At 31.9% G+C, this 6,196-nt stretch overlaps 1 pseudogene; it reads right to left on the reverse strand.

The window, feature by feature from the left end:
- Nucleotides 1-4,945: 4,945 nt before the first annotated feature.
- LOC149535788 (RNA pseudouridine synthase 3, mitochondrial pseudogene) lies at nt 4,946-6,196 on the reverse strand (annotated as a pseudogene).

A 6,196-nucleotide genomic window follows, 5' to 3' on the forward strand; every position in this document is an offset into this window, starting at 1 on the left:
AATTAGAAATGTCTATTAAATGCATGTTTTATACTAGTTAGTATCCAATTACCAAAGAAATAAAATTATTTCAGAAAATTGACGTTTCAATAACTCTTACTATTTTTTATTATATTATTTTAATAGCATATAAATACCATTTTATAGAGCTCAAAGTCATGACTATTATCATATAGAGTTCATATTGTTTTAATTAGATACAATATATTGTAATTAAAAAATTCTACAAGTACATATTTTAACACTTGAGAAGATGTCGACTTTGAGAAAGAAAGAAATATTAAATCATATCAAAAAAATTTAAAAATTACACGACGTTCTAGAGGAAAGAGTCCTCTTCTAGAATATATAATTTTTCTTTTGGTTGGAATACATTTATTTTGAAAAATGTGATGGGAGATGAAAAGTATCAATTTGAATAAGTTGAAATTTGAATGGTTATAGAAGAGAAAATATAGGTCTAAAGCCAATTTTGACTTTTGATTATTCTAGTTACATATGTTATCTATAACATAATTTGAGATCAAATGAAAATAAGTTTATTTCCATTTCATTTTGTGGTGGGAACTAGACCCTTACTTTCCACCATTTTTCAACAACTAAAAGTGATCTTTAAAAATAAGAAAATATATCATTTCTTATTCCAAATAATTATTAATAATTATAATCCTAAACTTCATCCATTTCCACACATTTCATTAGTTTACTTCATTTTCAAATTCTAAATAATAATACCGGTTTTATGTTATTGAAGGTGAACAATTATACTTTTGTTATATAGTTATACAGTTTATCTATAAAGTGTATCTATTTTTCTATGACATAATTTAGTTCACTTAGAAAATCTAATACACATCTTTTACACTTCAAACTTATTATAATAAATTTGTTATAATATAACATTGTTATAGTGATATAAATAGAATATTACATCTCATAACATATTAAAATATGCTACATCATTAACTAATCATTCAATGTTATCATTAAATGCATTGTATTTATTATTTATTATTATATATAGCATTTGATACCATCATGCATTAATCAATCAATCATTTATAATATATATTATTTTTAATTATTATATGTTACTTATTAACTTTTAATAAAATAAAATAAAATTATAATGATCTCTTCACAAAGTAGGTTGTTCATCTAATTAGAAACTTTTCTTTCTATTTATTGATTTAATGAATCAATAAAAATCTCATTATTTTCTAAGAATTGAAAATGTAAATTTAATTAAAATTAGTCAAGTCATTTTCTACACCTTTCTAACTTGACAAAATTTTTTTTTATCAAGTTGTGCCCATGGATTGTGTCCTCATTATTCACTTTAAAAAAAGTTAAGTATCACATTTCACTACTCACTCAATAATCAATATTTTATTGACGCATATTATATAGAATTGTATGATTAAAATACTTTGATGATAAGCTTTTGAGTTACATTTATATCCTTCTATGAGAAATTCAACAATCTATGCTCAGTCTTGAGGCTTTAATGAACTTTTATAATCGTATTTTATAATTGTATCAAAGATCTTTTATCTTATTTTCTTTCCCCATTTCTATTACTAGTACATTTACATACATTTCATCTTCATAAAATGCTTAGGGAATTACTTCAAAAAAGAAATATTAAAGATATTTTTCAAAAATAAATAAATTAATACTTCATCTTAAACATTTGAATAAATATTTATATTATTTTCAATTTTATATTAAAACTATTTTAATTATCTTGAATTAAAAATTAAGAAAAAAGACGCATACATTTTCTAAGGATAACTAAGGTGAATTTGCACATGAAGTAGAGGACAACGCTGTTGACAATGAGAATTCCCCATTTCGGATCCACCTTCAATGTGGTCCTATGATGTAACATAAATTAATAGAGATAATAGAGAGAAATGGTTGTTGTGAAAAAATTGGAGAAAGCTTAGGATAAACCATTTTAAAGAATCAAGGACTTGATATCCTATTTCTAGAAATGTTTGCATAGAAGTGTAATCATAAATGATAGGGTTTTTTAATTATTGGGATAGATCCACCTCCATTTGTTTGTTGAATCAAGGACTTGATATCCTATTTCTAAAAATATTTGCATAGAAATGTAATCATAAATGATAGGGTTTTTTAATTATTGGGATAGCTCTACCTTTTCTATGAGTTAAAATTTGATTTTGCAATGAATTTGAGACTCGAGAGCCGATAATGCTTGGTTTTGGTGAAGGGATAGGAGTCTTATTAGAGGGAAGCTATTGTGAGCAGACACTCCATGGGAGTAAGGATAATATTTGATTCTTATGGTAAGCTTTATTTCACAACTTCATACCTCAACTCATCATAGAGGTTTTCAATGCATTTGTTAGAGCCTAGACAAGGAACCAAATGGATATGCCCTTGACCTTTTTTGTTGCAAAATATGTTACACATTTCTTCTTCCCCTACTTCTCCCCATTTATACTTATGATCTTCAATGCCAATATTTTTTCCATATAAAACATGAATCTTCAATGTCTCATATTATCGTGCAGTATATCAAGCAAGTGTAAGGAATGAATTGGGAACTAGTTGTAGATGTCATCCGATTGACATCTCATCTCACAATAATACACAAAATATTCAAGTCTTTGTGTAAGCATGTGAATCTTCATGACCTCATTCTAAAAGAGGAATGAGAATGCAACAACCTTTGAGAATTCCATCTCACTCTTACACAATTTCATACTCAAAAGATCCCCTTTGGTTCCAAAAATATTGGGTTTGTTTGAAAATATCTATAAAGATATATCAATAATGTAGCTAGGCAAAGATAAGATATACTTCTTATGGTAAAGAGTTAGGACCTTTGCAAACTAGTGATTGGGAGTTGTAACATATTGTGTTAATATTTACCTCTAGCTACTAAAATATATAGATCAAAGAAGTTAAATTCTATAATTTTCACTACAAAATTGAAACCCCATTGAATCACCCTTTCATTTTGTCATCCTTGATGCTATTCAATAGTATGCCATGTTTTAGAGGTATAAATTGTAGGTATGTGCCAAAAGTTGAAGCATATAGATTTTTATTTTATTAAATTGGTTATTGTACTTGGTGAACTAGATGTTATGATATTCTTTTTTCCTTCTATATAGGGGAACACTTATATTGAACTTTCTTTTAAGTTTATTCCAAAAAAAAAATTCAGCACTTTTCCATTCATGGTTATTTCTTGTCAATTTTTCTTGAATGCTCTCAATCATATTTAAATCGATAATGAATATTGAACAAGAATTAGGGAGCTTGTCTAATAACCAATCCCATAGATTAGCTCTGTGTGTGTGTGTGTGGGGGGGGGGGGGGGGATATTATGTTTGAGAGTCACCTAGGTAACTCTTTGATAAACCAAGGTTAGACCTCCTTTAATTATTATGATAATATATTAGGATATAAGCCAAGGTATCCTAATATATTTCTTTTTTGTCCTTTTTCCACTACATCTTATTTTGTCATCTAGTGGAATATGTGAGGACAAATATATATTGTAATTTCTAATTTTAGATTATTCCTCCTTAAGAGGAATCTCACACTTGGCCTCACACACTTATGAATGGTGGCATTCATAGACATGGGAGTTATATTCTAACTCCTCTCTCTCATCTCTATTTAAGAGATGACCCTCCTCTCTCATTTCACAATGAGGTTTCTTCCTCTTCTCAAATATTGTATGAGCCATTGCTCTCTTGCTCTCTCTCTCTCTTTCTTCTTAGGCTTTTCATGCCTCATTCATAATGTCACAAGGGGTTTTCTTTGCTTTCCCCTTTCCAAATATATTGTCTCATGGTGTTGAAGCTTGAAGCTTTCTCTCCTATTTTATGGTAATATCTTTTCATGCATTTACTCACTTAGATTCTTTCCTGGTATTGCTTATTTACAGATTTCTTTTTCCATTTCTAACATGGTATCAGAGTAGTTTAATCTTTGTTTTGAGTGTTTGCATGAAGGTACGATTTGAAGGAGACTCTTTAGAGAGATTTCAATAATTTCTTCTTTAATCTTCTTAAGTTGGAAGAAATTGAAGTTTTTTTTGGATTTGGCTGGTTTACCGCCAAACCCGTTTAACTTTTGTGCTCTAATTTGTGCAGGTTACTTCTTATTTTCTATTAGTTTTCATCTAACCCCCTTTGGAAGGCTTGCCGCCAAAGGGTTTTCATTATTAGCAACTCTGTGCTCTTTCTTTCTCTTTTGCCTCCATATACTATTTTTTTTATCAAGTCATATTTTAGCCAGGGTAGCTTTTTTTTCATAAACTCGGCCTTTTGCAGTAAGCTGTCCTTGTAATATTTTGCACGTTTTCGAGTAGCTGATGAAAGATTTAGCATCTCTTTTTTCCTTCCTTGCTTTCAAGGTTGTTTCAGCATCCTTTTCCAGGCGTTGTAGTAGAGCCGTATAGTTTTTGTATAAAAATTTCAAATTTTTTTTTCTTACAAGTCTGGCATACTCTTGCTGTATCTGATTATTTGGTGTTACTAACTAGAAAGTTTTCATAATCTGCTGAGTCAGTAACAAGGTGTGATTTCTCAAGTAGTCCTGGAAATCCTTTTCTTGTTTACATAATCAAGAATGATGCCAGTTGTTGCTGTTTTCCTTAAATATACTGGCAGCGGGCCTTTGCACAGGTTCCTCTAAATGTTCTGATTTGTCCTCTGATTGAGTTGTAGAAGCTAATTTTGCAAGAGTTTTCCCTGGGTTCTTCAGAACATTCACATGGTATGTACATTCTAGATAGATGAAGTAGTCTGCAAGTACTTTCTTCTCCTGCAATACCTTGCCATTAAAAATAATTCGCTGCTAAAATGCAGAAAAATGACCATGTCGCAATAGGCTTGGTTCAATTGCTGTCTCCTGATTTAGTTGATGAGCTGCTCAAATTTATTATGCGACCCCTTGACTAAGGTCCATTTTGGGACATTGGCAACCATGTCCTGTGTATAGACCATTCATACTTAAAATCCCCCACAATAGGTGTCCCCAAGGCTTCAGTACAATGAACTCGAATCTGATGTTTTCTCCCAGTAAATGGGAAGAGCTCAAGCCATGTGCAGCCATGAACTGAAGGTCCTATCACTCGATAATCTATTATAGCATCTTGTCCTGAGTCTGCTCTAGAGCCGTCAGCAATTAGTATCCTTTCAAACTTTCCATCCTCCAACATCACCTTTTTTAGGGGAGCAACTATTCGACCTTGCTTTTGCTTTGGGATGCCAATAACTAATGCCCAGTGAATGAATGCAAGTGATTAGGTAGCAGCCTTGTTGACCAAGTAAAAATTAATTGCTTAAATTGCATTTTCCTACAAATCATGGTGGCTAAAGACCCAGTTCCCTCAACTTCTATTGCTCATTTTCTCATCTTCCTATAAAAAAAAAATCATGCAGTGATTCCTGCGTTCAAGACTATCATCACATATCATCTATTTTAGAAAATTCTTGGCATAAACCTTTCTGCAGATCATTGTAGAGTTCATGTTATTAATGCAATCTTACCCTCCACTGATAATTGTGAACCTACAAGTATCGTCACGGCTTTGCACGGGCAATCACGTTTTTCTCTGAGAAAATCAGAAAATTTATGCAATATCAAAGGAATTTCTAAGTATTGGCTGTCTTCTCCGAAATTTTACGGTGGTCGTAGTGCTCTGCCTTTTGCGGGTGGGCATCTGGCTGATCTCACCTATTTGGCCGGCGGAGGTCGTTATTTTGGTGGGTACCATTTCTCTGGCTGAAATATGGTGGACATGAGAGCCCCTTCTGACGAATTAGCCAGAGAAAACATGCAGAGAGAGAAGCTAAGAGATCATGAGCTTCCTCTCTACAAACTTGGAAAAAGATTACGTACTAATTGACCAGGTGTTGGAATTCAATCAGCTTGTCATGTTAATGAGAGTCAGATTGACTTGGACATGCTGCTTCTTGCCCAGGAAATATAAACTCCAGTATCTTCCTTTTAAACTCCAGTTTCTTCCAGAGTAATCATGATTATCAGACAAGGATGTTGTGGAAGTCTTTTCTCGAAACAAAGCATGCAGTAGTGTTTCACTTTTACGTGTCCGCCCCATCACCAAAACTCCACTGCACTCTTTGTCCAGTCTATGCACCAATCGAGGAGGTTCCGTATGGTCATATTTCAAAGCCGCTGCCAT

Source organism: Cupressus sempervirens, chromosome 10, assembly GCF_028749045.1.
Source record: "Cupressus sempervirens isolate cs-2001-9-10 chromosome 10, ASM2874904v1, whole genome shotgun sequence".
In the NCBI taxonomy this organism is placed as follows: Eukaryota; Viridiplantae; Streptophyta; class Pinopsida; order Cupressales; family Cupressaceae; genus Cupressus; species Cupressus sempervirens.